Below are 19,277 nucleotides of genomic sequence, written 5' to 3'. Positions count from 1 at the left end.
AACTTATTCCTCTTAAAAAGACTAGAAAACATAAGAATTAAAAACGACTTTTCTTAAGATGAGTAGTACTATCGAAAATCAACAACAAGCATTATCTGTAATGAGGATAATAAGCTAGAAGCAATAGCTTCTGGAATACCAGTAAGACCAGAAGTTAAGCAAGGATGTCCATCATCATCATTATTATCTAGTATGATGTAATATACCATAGGGCTTAGTTTGTGGTAATGGGGATGAAGTTGCATAGATAATTGAAACTTTTAGATTATCTAAAACTTTATTGAGTTGTTAATTTCAGCCTTCACTTCAGAATTCTTAGAGCTATCAGAAGTATCTTGATGTACTGTTTTGTACCCCCTTCTGCTACCTGTTCAAAAACTTTAGTTGTTTTTCAGTCATGACTGACTTTGTGACCCTGTTTGGAGTTTTCTTTGTAAATGTACGAGAGAGGCTTGTCATCTGCAGTTCATTTTATAGATGAAAAAACTAAGGCAAACAGGATAAAGTGACTTGCCCAGGGTCACACAGCTAGGAAGTGTCTGAGGACAGATCTATATTCATTAAGAGAGGCTTCCTGACTTCAGACCTAGCTCTCTATCCACTGTCACTGCCTAGCTAGCCCACCCAGTGGTAAAGAATATAAAAAGTAGTAAGACAACCAAAGTACAGTTCATTAAAAGAAAGGTGAAAAGCAAGTTGTTTGAAAAATCTATAATAGCAAATAGTGTCAGAAACTTGTCATATGGCCAGCAAGGTGAGGACAAAACATTTGTTTCAGATCTTACTAAGTCAAGTAAAACCTAAATAAATAAATCCCAAAAGAAGAATTAGGTTTAGAGGAAGTAGTTCCACTTCATGGAAAACACAGATGCCAAATAAACAGTCTTTATCAGCATCTTTAACATGCTCAACTCCCACTAATCTCTTCACTCCAAGAGAACATAAACCAACCCATGGACTTGTACAAAGGAAGGAAAATTTCAACCTGCTTCCATGGTAGTGTTGAGGTTGGGAAGGAGGGGACCCAGAAATTTGGGGTCCCAGACCAGTGTTGCAAGGTATCAAAAGAATTTGCAGGCTTGAACCCATCTTTTAGTCAAGGGGCAAAGTTTATTGAAAGTAACAGTAACACCATTACAAAGTGGACTGAATTGTAAGGGAATTCAGCAAAGAATAAAGAAACAGAACCAAGGAGAGATGTTTTATCCTGCATCTACCATAGATATGGTAATTCTATGGCTCAATGATGAGGCTAGGGAGTCTATCTTTGGCATGTTAATTCTATGGCCCAAAGGTAGAGCTAGGGAGTAGTCTCCCGATTAAGGGGTGGTCTCCAAAATTTGATTATCACTGACCAGATCCTCAGTCAGCAAAGAACTGAGAAATAGGTTATTCAGAATCAGACAGATTGGGCATGGGAGTTTCCTGAGGCAGACTCCAAAACCAAAAGACCCAGGATTTCCTGACTCACTGCCAGAACAGAAGCCTCCCCCTAAAATCAGAGAAGTGCAAAATCATATTACATCAGTAGGAAGTAGGAAGTGGAGAGAAAGAGATATCTTCTAATGTAAAATGGGAACTCATCACAATGAGTGTAATCTGTAGGGATTTGTTGATCTGTGGAGCCTCATGCATGAATGAAAGAGAAAGAAGAGAACAAAGGGGGGAAAATTCATTTTAGAAAAGGTGTACAAAATGAAAAAAAGTTGATGAGATGAAAGATTTTACTTAAAAGGAAAAAGGGAATGAATTAGATGAATAGAAAAAGAAAAAATTGAAATGAATTAAGTAAAGCTTAATTTGATTGACAGGGATTTTGAAAATAAAATGAAGAGAACTTATAAAGTGACTTGCCCAGGATAACACAGCTAGTCAGTGTCTGAATTATGAAGAAGAGTCTAATTAACTCTAGACCTGATATTCTATCTACTGTGCTTCCTAGCTGCCCTTGTTTTAAAGTAGATTAGGCAAAAATAACAGAGTAGAAACAAAAACAAAACTTCTAATTCATAGTGGGAAAGCAATTTAGAAATGGAAGAATATATGTCTAATTTATAACTTTAAACATGAATGGATTAAACTATTGGATCACAGTTCCTCAGAAGCATGACAGTTCAAAAAACTCAGAGTACTCTAATACCAAAAAACTGCTCAGAATGTCAGAAAATGAAAAATAAAGCACTAATCAAAAGAATCCACAAATGCCCTCCTGGAACATAAAACAAAGCATGTGCTTCAAACTTCTGGGCATGCCTACCTGTAGTGGGTAAAATTTAAAATTATAATTACAGTGAACAAATTTGGAAAGCTCCCTGAAGAAAGACTTTCAAATATAAAGGAAATTTAAATACCACAAGACCACTCAGAATCTATTTTTTAAAAATCATATAAAGATACACTATATCCTGAAAAACAGAGGTACTCCAGATATAGCCTGAAATTATTTGCCCCACAAACTTAAACTGAATTATAAATGGAAAGAAACCCAAAATATTTGAAGCAAACCTAGAAAAGACTTGAGTAGATATTTGCAAATACCCTAAACAACAGAAACACAAGAAAGGTAAAGAAATGCAGTTATGAACAAACTCAAATGCTGAAATAAATTATTTAAAAGAGGAAAAAAAAAAAACCTAGGAAATATTTCTCTGTTCTTCAAAAAAGGAGAGACCTATAAGCTATTCTTAGTAAAAAGAACACCTGGTTTTAAAGATGAAAATGAAAATAAAGATGATAGAAGTGATAGCAAAGCAACAGGCTTAAAGAATATTCTCCAGAGCTCTAGGAAGATATATTTTGTAATAGAAAGTGAGAACCGCATAGTGGGTCCAGTGGAAAGAGAATTATTTAAAAGATCTAAAGAAATTGTTACTAGAAAAACAGAAGAAATGAAAGAAGTGGAAAGGGAAGAGTAGAAGGTTTAAATTAACTACATAACTGAGAGTAGGGGGAAAAGGGGAAGAATTATACAACTATTTAAAGAAGGGAAAGAGAAATAGTTAAGTAAAATTCTGAAGCCAAAAAAAAAAATTGACAAATGAAATGTGGGCAAGGAAAATATAAAATTGAACAAATTTCTGGAGAAATTAGAGATGAAAGTGTTGTGGAACCTACTGAATATGACCACTAACGAGTACATTTCTTAGGAAGACAACATGAAAGTTTTACGAGACATAAATTAGCAAAACAGAAAAGGAGATATGTGTTAATGTGTTAAAAATTGGGCACCTAACAAAATAAACTTGTAATAAGCACAGATATATTGGGAAATACAGGAGAAATAGATCAATGGAGAGACTATAGAAATGCAAAAAAAAAAATTAATTCTGGTTCTTTTTAACTTAAGAAAATAAACCCTTTTGCCAAACATTTAAAAGAAGAGGACAAAAAGTACGATGAAATTATGAAAAAGCCCCATATCAAAGCTATCGGAACCTCCTATGCCCAGTTATAGTACAAGAAAACTGCAAACACAAAAGATATTGTATTGCTTTCAAATTTGCAAATTATCCAACCTAATAGATAACTACATTAACCTCAGGACAGGTTAGATATTACATAGAAAACAAAGAAAGAAGGTATAGTGCCAAGGATGGCCCAGGGTCATATGCAAAATTTCCTTTCAGAGCTTCTATTGTTTGCATCTTCTGTGGAATAACTGGTCATATTCCTATTCTGGCTAACATTGTACAAGGGCATATGTTATGAAACTTTGGAAAATAGCAATTCATTTGGAGGAACAAAAATATATCAAGGGAGATAATGACCTTAAACTATTATAGAGCAGCAGTCATCTAAACCATTTGGTATTTGATATTAAAACAAACAGAATAGCTTAATTGGAATTAGAATGTAGTAGACAAGTGAGAATCAGATTATGGAATAATAGTAACAGTATTTCCTACAAATAACATAGGAAAGAACTTCATATTCGTTGACAACTGTTGAGAAAAGTAGAAAGCCATCTGACAGAAATTTACCTCAGCCTGACAGCTTATACCTTATTCCACGTTAAATTCTAAATGTATGTCATCTGCTGAATGTTAAAGATTATACAATAAAAAAAGCCATTTTTTCACATCCATGAATAGGAAATGAGTTCTTAACCAAAGGGCAAAATAGAAAGTTTAGATAAAATTGAAAAGCTTTTTGACAAAATTTATGCCTCTAGGATTAGAAGGTAAGCATTAACTCAAAAAAAAATTTTTTTTTATCAATTTCCTCAGAAGAAAATTTGATATTCAAGATATATAATTAACAACTATATTGGACCAAAAAACATAGGTTACAAACAGTTCACAAAAGCCAAATTGCAAATAATTAAAAACATAAGAATTCTCCAGAAAATTAATAATGAGAAGGACAAATCAGAACAACTCGGGGGTTTTACTTAATAACCAGTAAATTGTCAGGCAGCACAAAAGATGGAAATAGTCAAATACTGGCATGGTTTTGGAGAGATAGATACATTTGTCGATAGAACTGTGAATTAGTATAACCACTTTGAAGTGTTTGAAATTAAGCAAGTAAAATGACTAAAATGCTTTTTTACTTTTTAAAAGTATTACATATTTTGGTTATAAATTAGCTGTAATTAGTGATATTTTGCGAACTGTGATGAGAGACAGGTATTAAATACCTACTAAATACCTAGTATTATGCTCTTCTGTACCACTGTACACATACACATACACACACACACACTCTCTCTCTCTCTCTCACCTGTCTCTTTTTTTGTAGCATTTGTAATATGAATTAGAATAAGCACTGCAGGGAGGAAAATTGTGTGGTACAAGCCCAGGTTCCTAAAAATTTTGAGAAATTAAGACAATGAAGATGAGAGATTAAAAAGCTTGCCTCAGGCCACATAGGTAATCTAAACTTTGATCTAGTCTTCGAGTCATTCCTTGTTTTGACCCCTCACATTCTTTCTCCTTGCTTCCATGCCTAATAGACAAGTGACAAAATAGAAAAAGTGACTACAGGTTGTAGTCAAATTCTATTTGACTTTGGGCAAATCTCTTAACTTTTCAAAGTATCAGTTTCTTCAGGTGTAAAGCTAGACTGGATTGAAGAGCTTTTGAAGGTCCTTCTAGCTTTACCTTTTTTGTCCTTGTTGCTGTTCTTTGGATACACAGCCAACTTTGCTCTTATTCTCTCTGCCTAAAATGTCTTCCCTCAAACCCTATAAAACTCTTGCCTGGTTAAGCATAATACAATTCCAAAATATAGTGTCTTTGCTCACAAATAGCATCTCCTCTAAGAGACTTCTTACTATCTCTCAGCATGTATTTCATTGAGTTTTGTGGCAAGATAAAGGTATTAATTTTAATTTTAATAAATTTTAAATCATTGATTTATCTTTGAATCCCAGCTCTAAAAATGTGAAAAGGAAAATATTTTTGCCTTTCTAAGCCTCATTTTCCTAATGTATAAAACAAAGTAATTGAACTTGATCTCTAAAGTTTTTGAATTCTGTGATGTTTCACTATATCAGGGACTCTTTTCTATTTATCTAGCACCTAACACTGTCATATGCATAGAAGGTGCTTATGAAATAACGAATGAATATAATTAGTTAGGAAAGACTTAATGGAAGAGAGAATGATGGGATGAAAACTGATGTCAGTCACTGTCTATTCATCCAGTTCTTACTAAGTGATAAGTTGTATTCTAGGCAGGCAGTGATTAACTATAGAAGGAAAAGAGTTGAGCATCATAGATGGAAAAGATAGTGTTTTCAAAAGCACAGATGCTATGAGTATGAAATAGCTTTAAATGAACTTCAGAATAAGATGAAATAGCTAAGAGTAGAAGGTTCATATTGGAAGATAGAGGGAAGTAATTTTGGAAGTTATGCCAAAATGTGACTCTTTTTAGCAGTGAGATGATTCAGGTCAATTCCAATAGACTTGTGATCAAGAGAGCCATCCACATCTAGAAAAAGGACTATGGGAACTGAATGTAGATCACAACATAGTTTTCCCACCTTTTTGGTTATTGTGTGTTTGCTTTTTTTTCCCCCTTTTTTGATCTGATTTTTCTTGTGCAGCATGATAAATGTGGAAATATGAATAGAAGAATTGTACATGTTTAACATATAGGGGAGGGAAGGGAGAAAAATTTGGAGCACAAGGTTTTTGAAAGGATGAAATTGAAAATTACCTTTGCATGTATTTTGAAAATTAAAAAAAACTATTATTTTTCAAAAAATTCAAAGAAAACAATGACTAATAAAAAAGCTGATGACATTCAAAAAATAAAAATAAAAAAAAAAGACTAAAGAAGGATCAAGTAATGTAGATATAAAGACATTGGTTTATGAGGCAGAGAATAAGGCAAGGAAGCATTGAAGGTGTCAGTTCAATAAGCATTTATTAACTGCCTGTTAAGTATGAAGCTCTGTGAAAGATTTGGGAATATAAAAACAAGTGTTTCATTTTTGACCTGAAAGAACTTATGTTCTATTGGGAAGAATAACAGATAAGTAAATGCCAAATATTCAGAAAACAAATACAAATAATGTTTCTTTAGAAGGAAAAGGACTAAGAGCTAAGTCTATCAGGTAGGGCTCCTTACAGGTAGGTGATCCGGGAGCTATGGGTGCTAAGAAGGTGAGGAAGGGAAGTACATTGTAGGGATAGAACTATGCAAAAAACACAGGGACAAGAGATGAATGTACTATGAGAGCAACATTTGTCGGTTGATTTGACTAAAACACATTCACTCAAGGTCAAAATTTAGGAAATATCTATTTGTATGTGAAGAATGGGTTAGAGAGGGAAGGAAAACCATATATGGGAAAACTACTTAGGAGGCTATTGTAATAATTTAGGCAGGAGGGCATAAGGGTGATTATGATGAGTAGTAAGAAGATAAATGGATATCAGAGATCTTGTGAAGATAGACTAGACAAAATAGAACAGCTGATTGCTTAGATATGGGAAGGGAGAGGGAAGAGTAATAGTATACTACAATGTAGGGTACCTGGAAAGAGACAGTGGTGTCCTTAACATTAAAAAGAAAACAATGAGTTCTATATTAGATATGTTGATTTTGAAATACCTTTTAGACTTCAGTGTCTTTTTTTTCAGCATAGTTTTCATGTTTGAAAAGCTAGTGAGAAAATATATCATCCTATTTCTATTTAATAAATAGAATTGATTATAAAAATTCATTAGGAAACTTTCTTTAAAATCATGAAATGAAATTCTATTGGCCACTTAATGATGCGTGATTTGCCTGTGAGTTGCCTAATCCTTTCTAAAACAGAAAAGAAGCTGAAGTTACTGACATTGAAAAAACAGGAGACAGACCTAAATGTATGCAAAGCTGTGGAAATAGTGAAGAAATTTACTTACTGTATTGCCAAAAGCTTCTCTGATAGTCATAGCACATCCTTGAAAGAAAGATGTGAATTATTAAAGCTGCTTTTGGTTTATTAAGTTGAACGTCTGCTGAGAAGATTACAGGAGAAGAAATAAACATGTAGATTTGCATGGACCAAATTTAAGTTGACCTTAGTGAACTATTGCAGCAGTTGCCTACAAATAAATGGTTTCAATGAAAGCAAACATATGGTACCAGACATAGATCATATATTTTTCAAATATGTTTCTTGGGAAAATAAACATGCATTCTTGGAGGTAATTTTTGTTAGAAAATTAAAGCACAGTCCAAGGGAAAAAATTAGCAGACAAATTCTATTTCTAACAGATGTTTCTTTTTTCATTTTATATTAAAGAACAAATATAAAATGGTATTAAATTGTTGAATTTACTAATGCACTATAAAAATCCTTAACTAACTTAAAATAGATGACAAAATAAAAATTGATTTGTTTTTACATAGAATTGGTTTATTAATATTTATATTATATATGCAAATAAATGCATGATAATATTGATTTTCATATGGAAAAATACTTTCATTTAGGGCTTATTTTTAATATTAAACACATCCTAGAAGCTCTATGACTGTAATCTACTTTGACTCACTGTATGTATGTAAATGTATGAATTTTTACTCATTGAAAACTCTCAAAGCTGCATATTAAATCAGTAGAGACGATGTGAATTAAATCCAGTAGAGAAATATGTAGAATTGGATTAAATTCGGAAATATTCTGTGTTCAGATATGTTGACTTTCCCCTTCTTATCTTCCATATTTAAATAAGGTGAATCAAATTTTCCCCAATAATAAATATAGGAATCAATTATTATATTTTAGGTCATTTTTCAAAGTATTCTTTTATGCAACTGAAGGAGAGTTAATAACTTTTTACTCCATTCCCTGAAATTCTCTACTGATTTTAAATTGTAATTATTCAGAAATGTTTTTAATGAAAGCTTTGGTGCTACTAAGCACACATAGGGATTTACTCTTCAATTATGTGGGATTGTGTTAGATAGCAGATTACACTTCTTTGCAGTTGATGCATTGCTTTAGAAGAACTGATATTTATGCTATTGATCCTCCAGTAATTTAGCATATCAAGAATAGAGTAGAGATATTTGTCATTTACTCTGTCTTAAAAGCAGACAGAATTTAAATAAGAGGATTTTTTTTGCAAGCTATAAAATGCAAATTATAGGTCTTTTGAAAAAGCCTTGATGACCTAAATGCTTTTCTTTTCTTTTCTTTTTTTCTTACTTTTAGGTGCTTGGCAAGGGACTGAAGATTTGATTCAAATATATTTTGAAAGTTTGAAACCAGAGATGCACTAGAATTTAGAGTGTTTCATTTGGTTAAGGTAAAATTATTTAATAAAATTTTACATGTCATATACTACATGTTTTCAACTTTATATTTGCTTATTTTGGAGACATAGTTTAATGTTTTGGCTTGTCTTGGCATTTGCTGATTTTAACTTGTAATAATTTTAGGAGTCTCCACACTGTTTAAATGATCTGTTCGACAACTTTGACCTTCAAAAGGGCATAAGACAGGATATCAAATGTGTCATCTTTATGTATCAACAGGATTAATGTTATGTGATTATGTGAAAAATGATACAAATATGAGGTCTGCATATCAGAAAGAGGACTTGATAGCATCCATGAGTAAATGATATTTCATTTTTGAGCCAAAGAATTAGTTTCTGAAATATTGGGAAATGAATTAGTTCAGATTATTAAAAATTATCTTCATAATTACACGAGGACTAAGTTCTTAAAATTTTTCAAACTAAAATTGTAGATGGATTTGTTGCTTTTTTAATCCTGTTTTTCATGTGTGATTCCCCCCCCCATGTTATAGGTGAATAATTTGTTTATTGCATAATAATGAGGCTTTTTAAACATCTGTGATGATAGCTTTAAAGGTTGAGAAAATGAGATTTTTTAAAAAAGGAGATCACTGTAATGCAAAGTCTTTTGGAGTGGTTTTATTATTGGATAATATGTGTTTTAGTCCTTGAAGCTTAAATTGAATAATTTTTTTGTGTTTCTGGTAAATGTTTAATACAACTTTAGAGAATAATTTTAGAGAAGAAATTAAAATTATAGGCCAGAAAATATTGTACCAAATCTTAAGACTCAAAAATCTGCTGGCTGCACATAGGCTATTTTAAAGGAATATTTTTTTAAACCATGATCTATATTTTTAGACCTGATTTAAATGCTCTTTGCTAACTACCAAGAAATATTAATAAAACATTTAATATAGACTTTCCTGAAATTTGATTCAAATGAAGAATCCATTTGATTAAGAAAACAGCCTCTTTTATCTTTAGCATAGGAAATAAGCTGAGGCATGACATAGGATTTCCTAATTGTCATGTGTGTTGTATTCCTTTATTTGCTTTCACATAAAGTCCATTTAAAGTGTCCTTTTTTTGATTTAAGAAGGGAAAATGTAAAAGCATTCAAGAAAAATAAATTAGTGATTTTAAAGAGCTCTGTTTCGTCACCTCTTATATTTTTCAATATTCCTCATTTATAATTTTTATATCTGAATTCTTTAGTATAATGATTACAGTTTATACCATTGTAAGGTTTAATTTAACATTTCTAAAACAGGCATAGTAATGTTATTGACCCTTTACAAATAACAAACTGACATTTAAATTAAATAATTTTCAAAAGATTTAAGAAAGATTAATTAATTAATTAAAAGATCTTTGAGAGGAGTTTTATGCAAGATGATTAGGCTAAAGCAGGAACAATGATTTGTTTAGCTTTGTATCCAATTCCTTATTTATAATGAACACTAATAAATATCACAAAAAGAGTGAATGAATGAAAGTTGGGGAAGACTGGAATTGGAGGAGGTTACTATAATTTAAGTAATATGGTTGAAGAAGGTGCCCTTTGTGCCAGAAAGTTTTGCCATCTCTTGTGTATCAGTATTAAGTTCATAATTTTAAGAATGTTTCCTACTCAGTTTATACTGGCATCATGAGCTTTATATTTACATTAGAATAATTTTTAGGATGAAGATGCCTGTAGAGTTGAGTTGTGAGAGATAAATGAAAATAAACTACTGAAAAATTGATGGAAACCTTGAATGCTTAACTGTATAAAAATAGTCTTGGTATCACATATACAAAGAAGTAACTTAGATTGAATCCTTGGAGAAAAGAAATTATTCATATTTTGATGTCTTGAAAATTACCTTTTAAGTGATGAACTATTTAAAACAGTAATAAGAAGTAGCTGGTGAAGTGATTGAGGCCACTTCCAATGGAAATGTGAAGGAGAGAGCCATTTGCACCCAGAGAGAGGAGTGTGGCCAATGAGTGTATATCACAACATAGTATTTTCATCTTTTTTTTTGTTGTTTGCTTGCCATTTTTTGTTTTCTTTCTCATTTTTTTTCCCTTTGTGACCTGATTTTTCTTGTGTAGCATGATAATCTTGGGGAAATATGTATAGAAGAATTGCATGTTTAACATATACTGAATTACTTGTTGTCTAGGGTAGGAGGTAGGGAGTAGGGAAAGAAAAAATATTTGGAACACTTAGTTTTGTAGGAGTATATGTTGAAAATTATCTTTGCATATGTTTTGAAAAGAAAAAGCTTGTTAAAAAAAGGAGCTGGTAATGATTGTTAAAATCATCTACAATAAACAGTTAATTAAACAGTTCTCTCACTATTTTTGTTTGTTTTGTACTTCATCATAATTTTATCACTAATAATTTCAAGGTTAGCATATGTTGTTTCATTTTTTAAAAAACGAGATAGTGAGTCACCAGCAGTTAGAATCATTGAAATAATGTTGGGGGGGGGGGGGGGGTGCAATGGATAGAGCAACAGCCCTGAAGTCAGGAGCAACTGAGTTCAAATTTGACCTCAGACACAACACTTCTTAGCTGTGTGACTCTAGGCAAAGTACTTCACCCCAGTTGCCAAGAAAGAAAGGAAGGAAGGAAGGAAAGAAAGGAAAGAAAGGAAAAGAAAGAAAAGGAAAGAAAGAAAGAGTAAAATCATGTTCCCTAAATTCCTTTTGCTTATGACTCTGAAAGATATCAGGTAAATTTCAGCCTTTTAACATTTTGGACCTAGACCTAAAACAAAATATGTACCTCAGGCCATTAAAATTGTCATTTTATAAATAAGGTCTTGAATCTCTTAGAAAAATATACACACTACATTTACACACATACACATACACACACAAATATGTATTTCAAAACACATTCTGGTACTTGGTACTAAGATGTGAGAAGGTCTGTGGCAGTGTACCATCCTTCTGTTGTTTAGTTGTTTCAATTGTGCCCAACTCTCCATGACCATTTGGGGTTTCTTGGCAGAGATACTGGAAATGATTTGGTGTTTCCCTCTCTACCTCATTTACAGATGAGGAAACTGAGGCAAATTGGGTTAAGTGACTTGCCCAGGGTTACATAGCCAATATAGGTGTTCGAGGCTGGATTTAAATTTAGGACCAACACTTTATCCACTGTATCACCTTGCTAATATACCATCTTCCTTTTTCCTAAAATAGATTTCTAGGAGGGACTTTTTTTAAACGTGGATTTGCCTTCAAGAAAAGATTCATGTTAAATATAAGATCACAGTTCTTTTTAAAAGAGCAGGAAACTTGAAGTATATTTGGAATTTACTCTGAAGTACCCACAGTGATGTAAATGGGAGCCCATCATCTTGCTGTACTGAATTATTTCTGCCATTTTAAAAACTATCAAAAGATGCACTTCTTAAAGGAAGCACTCTTAGAAATCATTTAATTCGGATTACCTAATTTGAAAGTTGGGAGGGATGCCATCTAATTTATTCCATACAGGGGAGGATTCCTTTCTACATCTTACTTAGCAACCAGTCCACCTAGGTTGTGTATTCCCCTTTTGGACAACTCCAGTTTTTATGAAGTTGTCCTAACATTAAGCCTAAGCCTGTCTTTTTGACTCTTAGCCCTCTTGCTCTGATTTTTTTTCCTTTGAAGTCAAGCACAAGTCTAATTTCCCTACAATAAGGTTAAATAGTCTCATTTCCTTCACAGCTGAACCTCATATGATGCGAGTGAGGCTCTTGAGTGTCCTGATTGACCTCCTCTGGACACACTCTGGTTTATTACCAATGCCCTTTTTAAACTTTGCCTTCCAGAACTGAACATTGCAAGTAAGTTGTTACCAGGCAAGTGCTAGAGTAAGACCTCTTTATTTCTCAGAACATATCACTTTTTCTACTTGCCTAGAAATAAAGAAGCTCTGTCTCAGATGAAATGATTTGTGCAAGATCACATAGGTAAGTAGTGACATGATTGAGACTAGAATGGAGGGCTTTTTTTTTCTCAGTCAGGTGTTCTTTCTATTATAATATGCTTTATATTTCTTATCCCTACTTTATCTGATGGTTCAGATGGTTCAGAAAGGTAGAAAACCGTTTCCAAGAAGAAATTTTCAGATGGAACAGTTTTCAGGAAGTACATATTTTCAGGAGGAGCAGCTCCTATTTGGAAATTTTTACAAATGCATAGACCCACTTAATTTTGTTTGCTGATAGAGTACTTCCCACTGGACTTCTTCACTTTCAAAGGCAACATCCTAGCAAACATTTCTGCAGTCACTATAAAAGTGCCACATGACTATATTTCAGGATTCTATGCAGGAAGCAGAGCTCTCTTTAATGTAGAATTTTGTAACAGATGCTATAAAACAGACTATTCTACAGGCAACTAAAAGTTATTATACATTTGACAATACTATATATGTTCTGACCAAAATCATTTTGCATTAAGTATTCTGAAACAAATCAGCAAAAGCCATATAGAAACATAAGCAAAGGGATGTGGTTTTGAATTAATTTTGGAAAATAAAGGTAATTTGATTCACAGAATCATAGAACTGAAAGGGTTCTCAGCACTCAACTAGTCCTATTCCCTCAACTCTATGCTTGTCCTCCAGCCTTTGCTTGAAGACCTCAAACCCATTATTTCTAGAGGACTTCCATTTTTGTCACAGAGCTTAATTAGGAAAAATTCTTTCTTTATATCAACCCTTAAATTGCTTTTTTTTTTTTTTTTTTTTTTTTTTTTTTTGGCAATTTCTACTAATTTCTTTTGGTTCTACTGTCTGTAACCAGACAGAATAAGTGTTCCTCTTACTTGGGATACTTCAGATATTTGATAGCTATCATATCCTCTTTTCAGTCTTCCAGGCTAAATATCTCCATTTCTTTCAGCCATTCTTCATGTAAGATGAACTTAGGACCCTTTCCTGTAGTATTCTGATTAGTTTTCTGGAGGTCTTTGGGACCAACCTTGGTCTCTGCTGAGGTCTCACCATGAGAATACCCAGGGATAAAGTCCAAATTCTTTATTATCTCCTTCACTGTCTTGTCTCCTTGCCTGGGGCTCTGCTAGCTTTCTGGAGGCCTTCAGATGGGCCTTGGTCTCAGTGGGGGAAACAGGAGGACAGGCCAGCCACTACAAAGGGGGGAGATGGAATGAATGTCTCTTGTCTAGTCCTTGTTGGTTCTTATTATACTCTATTATAATTACATCATCATAGGTGTCAATCTTGTAGAACTGTATAGTATTAAGTACTTATAAAACTAGATAACCATTGTCTTATCTATTCCACTGAGTTAATACCTTGTTGTAGGATTAAATCAATCAAATTGAGCCTTAAGAATACTTCTCCAGAGTTCTGACCCATTTTACTTTCCCATCTTTGTTGCCCCCCTCTAGACATTTGACACTTTGTGCTCTTCCTAAAACGTGCCTGGAACTGAGTACTGAGTAAGATACTCCAGATGTCTGAACTGGACTGAGTCCAATGAGACTGTTGCTACCTTATTCCTGGTCACTTTGCTTTTCAGCACAAGTGGTTAGATAATAGAAAGCATTGTAGGGTTCAGGAAGGAAGGAAGAATTAATTTCATGTTTACTATCGTATGATTTTAATATGTACTGTGGAACAAGTTTGTTTTTGTTTTTGGAAAATTGGGTGGGGGAAGAAAAGTAAATAAAAATCTCTTTTATGAGATTGGACAAGCTCTTATAAATGTTGTTTTTACATTTAAATCTAAATCTTTGACAAATAATTATAATTTCTTTACATATGTACCACATATAAAAGTACTTTAAAAAGGGAAATCTCTTGAATTGAAGCAAAGTTCTGACTCTTGCACCTAAAAAAGAGACTTTTTTAGCTATGCATTATAAGTATGAAAATAATAAATATTGGAATTTAAACTTTACTAGTAGGTGAATATGAACAGAATTACAGGGAAGTATTAACTCTGTTTAGAATTGAGGAAGCTTGCCCCATATTCACTTAAATATTTAATGACTATTGTGTGAAATGGTTAGAATGCTAGATCTGCAGTGCATAAAAGTCTGGGTGAAGCCATAATAAAATGTGCATTTCTGCAGAGACTCTTATAGACTATTTTCTGTAGAACAGACTTTTGCTGTCCTCCATTTTACAGATGAAGAAATTGAGGCTCAGATAAATAAAATTACTTACCCTTCAAGAAAGTGTGGTTTTTTTTCCCCTCTCTTTTATTCAACCCTGTGATTTCATCATTGTAGGGATCTCAGCATCTGTAGCCTCATCAAAGTAATCTATCTATTCCCAGCAGAATAAAACAACTTAATATCTTTGATTAACCTAAGCTTTACTTCAAAGCCCACCAGATAAAGTACCAAACTCAAGATTCTCCTCTATTTTCTTAGTTATTGTGTGATCAGTCATAGAAATAATCATTGACCCACTTATTCAGATCCTAAAAGGAAGTTAAGTGAATTCATAGAGACAAAGTAAAGGTCCAAAAGAAATATAATGTATTCTGCTTTTTTAAAAAATCATGTTTTTTATTTTAATTTCATGGGAATTTGTATTTCCAGGAGATCATTATTTCTGTTTACCAGTTATTATATTAGTTTGCTAAAATGGAATATAGTTGAAGAGATAGAAATAGGAGCCATAAAGTTTGGTATTGATAAATGAAAAGGAGCCACTTCAGTCAGAATAGAATTTTGGGGAAAAACAGAAAACATTTGAAAATCAGCCGTGCTTATCTATACTCTTACCTTCCATATCTACTGATTCAGGCTAGCCAAATCTTCTTGCCATTCTCTACATTTAGTTTTTACTTGGATTTCTGACTATTTATCCCCATATCCATAAAAACCTTCTTGTTCTACCATATCATGCCTCTCCTACTACTTAGTATTCTATGCTAGTACTGGTCCTCATTACCTCTCACTTGGACTACTGCAATAACCTCCTAATTGGCTTCTCTGGTTCATGTCTCTCTCTAATCCAATTTATCCTCCACACAGCTGGTGAAGTGGTTTTTATCAAGTGCAGATTTTACTGTTGTTCTCCTTCTCAATAAACATGGATAGCTCCCTATAACCTCTAGGATCAAATATAAATTCCTCTCTTTGGCCTTAATAAAGCCCATCACAATCTGGCGAGCTTTATTATCCATTATTTCCCTTTGTATACCCTTCAGTCCAATTGGATTGACTTTAATATTCTTTATGTGTGATGCTTCATTTCCAGTCTCTGCTCCCCAAGCAAACCTTAACCCCTGGAGTGTACATACCATTCCCTCTGCTTCTTAAGAATCCCTAATTTCTAAATATGTAATTTCATGTACCACTTCTTTCTTATATGAGAACCTTTCCTGAGCCTCTGTCCTGGACCTCTTTTCTTTTCTCTCCAAGATTTCATTATCTGTATGCAGATGACTCACAAATCTATATCTCCATTCCAGTATCATCATCTGCTTATTGGACATTAATTTTTTTTCAATTAACAATTTTCTCTCATAATCTCTGTTTCCACATGCTCATTGGAAAAAGAAAAAAAATCCTTCTAACAAATACACATATTCAAACAAAATAATTGGCCTTGTCCAAAAAATATTTGCTTTAGTCTACACCCTGAGTCCATAATCATTTAATATTGGACATTTCTAACTGGATGTCCCAGATACATCTGAAATTTTTTTGTGTTCATTATTCTTTCCTTTTTGTTCAGTTTACCTGGTTCTGTTAAGCACACCACTGTTCATTTACTCTCCCAGGGTAACTTTGGTGTTACCCTACACCATTCACTATCCTTTATCTGACATAATCAATCAGTTGCCAAATATTGCCATTTCTTACTCCATGGCATTTCTCCTGTCTGCCTTTTTCTTCTCCATCACCTCTTGTTTGAATACTTGTAATTAGTTAATTTCCCTGTATCATCTCTCTTTGCAATCCATTTTCCACATGACTGTCAAAGTGACTTTTAAAATACTTTTTTCCAATTACATGTAAAAAAATTTTTAACTTTTGGAATTTTTTTGAAATCTAAATTTTCTTCCACTTTTCCTTTTCTCCCCCTTCATTGAGTAGGCAGGAGTTTGACATAAGTTATACATGGGCAGTGATGCAAAATATATTTCCATATTAATTATACTGTGAAAGAAAAATAGTCTCCTATCTGCATTCAGACTCCATTACCCTGCAGGAAGATCATGAATCCTTTGAAATTGTCTTGGATGGTTGTACTGCTGAGAAAAGATAAGGCATCTACAATAGTTCCTCATACAGTGTTGCTGTTATTGTGTACAATGTTCTCCTGGTTCTGCTCATCTCACAAAGTGACTTTCCTTTAGTGCAGAACTGACTATATCTATTCATTCAATTCACTCAGTAACTTTGGATCTAAGATACTTCATAGGCTAACTACCATTTACTTGTTCAACCTCTTTATGTCTCAGATTACAGTCTAGCAAATTAACCTTCTTGTTGTTCTTAACACACTAACTCTTATTTCTTCATACCTTGCCCTTGTACTGTCCTCACATTCCCTGCCTGGGGTACACTCCCTCTTCACAGCTATCTCATAGAATCATTCCCCTTCAAATAGCTCTAGCATTTTGCAAATGAAGCCTTTCCTGATTCCTCAGCTGCTAATGTCCTCTGGCCCTAATCACTTTGTATTCTGTATATAGTTATAATGCATACCCTTGACAAAATATAATGGGAGAGTTGTTTTTTTTTTTTTTTAATCATTGTTGTCCAGAATCCAGACTTATGTCTGGAAGAAAGTGAAAATTATTATTTCTTCTTGGAAACTAATCTGATTTTCACATGGTTAAGTAGCTAGTGTGTGTCACTTAACCCATCCCTTCTTGTCTGCTATCTCACTCAAAACCCCTAAAATCTTATTGATTTTATTAGAAGAAAGAAATTAGGAAATATATTAGGAAAGAAAAATCTGGCTGCAAGGTTGAGAAATAAGTTTCTGAATAAGACAGCATTTATAAAAGCCTTGAATAAGCTTTGAGTTTTACGGGGAGAGTAATTCTAGATGAAGAGAAGTGCAAGAATAATTCAGAAGCAGGAGATCATAGCTTATGTAAAGGAAATAACAAGTACCATTTGGCTGGAATAATGGAATATGAGGCCAGAAAATTAGGTTTAGGATATAGTATGTGTTCTGTTACAGTGTTTTTAGGATTGTCATAGAATCTTAAACTAGGAGCTCAAAGAAAATCTTGAATTAATGTGTTTTGGTTTAATTGCCATAAGTTTTTCCAGAGGGAACCATCAAAGAGAGTCTTTTCCTTTTCTACTGTAGATGATCATAAAATAGTTGAGATAAAAGGTTAGAGTTGGTTTGGTGGGACTAGACATGTTCTAGTTCAAGAGATGAGATAAGGAACTTTACTACAAGTTTATGAAGAATTCCAAGCACTATGGATGGTCAATTCAACATTTCTTGGCTTAAGGTTTTGGGGTTTTTTGTTTGTTTGTTTGTTTGTTTGTTTGTTTTGTAATATAAAGGGTTTGGACTAGATAATCACAGATGTCTATATCTTGTAGAAATTGACTCAGCAGAATACTACACTGAGAATCAGAGAACTTGAATTTAAATTTTTATTGCAATATTATCTTAGTGTAATAAGTTATGCATCCAGTTTTTTTTTACCTTAATTTCCCTATCTGTAAAATGAGAGATTAAATTACTGTTTCTTGTGTCTCCTAGCTTAAAAAATTAGGTGGTATTTGTAAAATACTTTAAAGTTTGCAAAGCACTTGACATGTTATTTGATTTGACCCTCACAACAACCCTATGAAGTAGATATTATTATCTCTACTTTTACAGAAGAAGAGAACAAGAAAGATTAACACATTAAGTGATTTGTACAGAGTTCATATAAATATTATATGAGGCAGTATTCAAATTCAGGAAGACGCCAAGTCAGCACTCTACTTACTTTGCTAATTGTACAGTTCTGTTCTATGAAATAAATATTTATTGACCCATCCTTCAGAGTGCATATTGAAGTCTTTGAAATTTTTCCATGTTCTCTCCTTTATTGTTTCATGGAATAAAAATATTAATATTAATACTGTTCTTTACTTTTAGGCTTCAATTTGCCAGAAACATTTTTTTCTTTAACATACCATTCATCTATAATCAGGCTATCTTTAGTTTAGATAGAGTAAATTGTCCAAACTGGCACAATCCCCTTCCCTCCAATATGACTTTCTGCCTCAGGAATATTTCAGGGAACATTTTTTGGAATCTTGAATGAGGAAAAAATATCTCAAAATATAGCCATAGTTAATATTCCAAAATTGAGTGACCATTTTTCAAATCCCCTTCCTCCAGGATAGTTTGCCTCAAAGTATCAATGAGATTCTTTCCACAGATCTGTATTGAAAATCCAAAGCAAAATTTGGAGGCATTTTGTATGGACAGTGGATTTGACCCCAGAAATGTATAAAAAAAGAGTGAACAAAAGTTGATTTGAAAAGAAAAATGCAATGTTCTTTTAATTATCCTACTTCTATCTGAAAGAA

The 19,277-nt window shown here is 33.0% G+C and overlaps 1 protein-coding gene across 6 annotated transcripts in view; it reads left to right on the top strand.

The window, feature by feature from the left end:
- Positions 1 to 19,277, top strand: part of GLCE (glucuronic acid epimerase) — a 135,134-nt gene that overhangs the window by 29,986 nt on the left and 85,871 nt on the right. For all 6 annotated transcript variants that reach the window (XM_074294697.1, XM_074294699.1, XM_074294701.1 and 3 more), the window contains one exon: positions 8,660 to 8,753. The gene's annotated coding sequence lies outside the window, so the exon portion shown is untranslated. The remainder of the gene's footprint in view (positions 1 to 8,659; positions 8,754 to 19,277) is intronic.

This window comes from Sminthopsis crassicaudata, chromosome 2, assembly GCF_048593235.1.
Source record: "Sminthopsis crassicaudata isolate SCR6 chromosome 2, ASM4859323v1, whole genome shotgun sequence".
In the NCBI taxonomy this organism is placed as follows: Eukaryota; Metazoa; Chordata; class Mammalia; order Dasyuromorphia; family Dasyuridae; genus Sminthopsis; species Sminthopsis crassicaudata.
This window is presented reverse-complemented; position numbering and strand designations above follow the sequence as displayed.